Source organism: Furipterus horrens, unplaced genomic scaffold, assembly GCF_987537825.1.
Source record: "Furipterus horrens unplaced genomic scaffold, mFurHor1.1.pri manual_scaffold_17, whole genome shotgun sequence".
NCBI classification, from domain to species: Eukaryota; Metazoa; Chordata; class Mammalia; order Chiroptera; family Furipteridae; genus Furipterus; species Furipterus horrens.
In genome coordinates this window covers 15,901,560-15,903,887 of record NW_028327187.1, presented here as the reverse complement: position 1 = coordinate 15,903,887, position 2,328 = coordinate 15,901,560, and the positions used below count along the sequence as shown (strand labels likewise).

The window sequence follows — 2,328 nt, the reverse complement described above, 5'->3', positions numbered from 1 at the left end:
TTGTGCTACACTGACAGAGTACTGTGACAGAGGCCTTATGGCTCTCAAAGCTAAACATATTTATTATCTCAATATTTACAGAAAAATTTGTTGGTTTTTGATTTAGTCCATACTATTTGTCATATCATTCAATAGAATACAATCTTGTGTGAAATTAGAGAATTAAACATTTTCCATCTTTACAATTAAGCTATATTTTTACCACTTCATGTAATCACGTCCAAAATGACACAACATTCCACAATGACATTTTCCTGAAACTCAACTTTCCATGAATTTTACTGAGGAAACCGTCCAATGCCTACCTGGAAAATCCTGCTGCTGGATATTTCTGCTACAATTTGTTGTCTTGTATTACAGCATCCCATTTATAAATTCACAAAGTTTTCTTAAAAGAAACAATGGTTTCTTTTTTTTTCTTTTTTTGCCAGGTGAGATTTTATTTTGGGGAAAAAGAAAACACTTGATTTGGCTTCTAGTCAGGTGCAATAGGTAAAAGGTGGTAAACTCCCCCACCCCAAGGGTGAGCTGAGGACTGGGTGGGGCTGAGCTTCAGGTGGGCTTCCTGTGCCCTCCACCCCACTGTGCAGCTCAGAGGATGGGAGGAACCGCAGCAGTCATTCACTTGGGCAGGACATCAGATGACTCAGACACCAGCTTCCCATTGTGAGTCTCAATCTTCTTCACAACCACCGTCTTGGAGGAGCTGGTGCTGGTGCAACTGAAGGAGCCAGAGCTCTTGCCAGAGCCCAAGCTGGCCTGGAAGCCCATGCCGTAGTTGAGGCTGCTGTAAACTGGGCTCAGCCCACCTGAGTAGCCACTGGTGGTCTTGGTATGGATACTCATGTTCTGCATCCCAGACTCCAGCCGGTTCTCCTCGCCCTCCAGCAGCTTGCAGTAGGTGGTGATCTCCACATCCAGGGCCAGCTTGATGTTCATGAGCTCCTGGTATTCACACAGCTTCTGGGCCATGTCCTGCTTGGAGGTTCTCAGAGCAGCTTCCTGCTCAGCCACCTTGGCCTGAGCATCCTTGACGGCCACCTCACCACACTGCTCGACATCAGCGATGGAGGCCTCCAGGGAAGCCCTCTGGCTTTTGAGGCCATCAATCTCAGCCTGGATGCGGCTGATGCTCCAGTTCATCTCAGAAATCTCCGTCTTGGTGCGACACAGGCCATTCTCGTGCTTCCCAGCCAATGTCTGCAGCTCTTCATACTTGATCTGGTACATGGTCTCAGCCTCAGCACGGCTGCGGTTGGTGATCTCCTCATACTGGGCCTTGACCTTGGCAATGATGCTGTCCAGGTCCAGGGAGCGGCTGTTGTCCATGGACAGCACCATGGATGTGTCAGAGATCTGGGACTGCAGCTCATGAATCTCCTCTTCATACAGCTGCCTGTAGAAGTTGATTTCATCAGTCGGTCCTTCCAGGTGGGACTCCAGCTCACCTTGTTCATTTAAGCTTCATCCACACCCTTCTTGACGAGGACAAATTCATTCTCCATCTCTGTGCGCTTGTTGATCTCATCCTCGTACTTATTCTTCAAGTCCTCCACCATCCCCTGCATGTTGCCAAACTCCGCCTCCCATCTCAGTTTCTCCTGGGACAGTGTTTCCAGCTGCCGCTGAAGGTTGTTGATGTAGTTCTCGAACATATTGTCCATGTTACTGTGAGTCGTCTTCTGCCGCTGCAGGAGAGTCCACTTGGTCTCCAGAATCTTATTCTGCTGCTCCAGGCTCTGCACCTTATCAATGAAGGAAGCAAACTTGTTGTTGAGGGTCTTGATCTGCTCCTTCTCCTGGTTGTGCACGGCCTGTATGTTGGGGTCCACCTCCAGTTTCAGGGGGCTGAGCAGGCTCTGGTTCACTTGGACGACTTTGATGGACCCCATACTCCCCGCTCCGCTGAAACCTCCAGCCAGATTCATGTTGGCGCCCAGGCCAACCTGGTAGGCGCTGCTCACCTGGGAAAAGGCCAAGGAGCTGATGCTGGGCCCACTCGAGTACAAGCGGCTGCTGAAGGCCCGGGGACCAGAGGTGGACACCATGTAGGTCATCTTCTGGGTCATCCTTGTGGACATGGTGGAGGCTGGAGTGGAAACAAGGAGACCAAAGCAGACAGAGGTTCAAGAAGGAGCCAAAAAGCTGCTTCTGAAACCAAGGTTTCTTGACCTTCATTGTATTATAGGAAACTGGACTTCACTACTACTCTATACTGTGCTATTTCTGCTAATTTTACTTTACTTTTCAATGTTGTACATATTTCAACAAAAAGATTCAGAAAGCAGTTGCAGATCAGTTTAATGAGCCCATCAGGGAACATTTCAA

General features: G+C 48.7%; 1 pseudogene; it reads right to left on the bottom strand.

The window, feature by feature from the left end:
- Positions 1–618: 618 nt before the first annotated feature.
- Positions 619–2,081, bottom strand: LOC149990590 (keratin, type II cytoskeletal 8 pseudogene; annotated as a pseudogene).
- Positions 2,082–2,328: the final 247 nt, after the last annotated feature.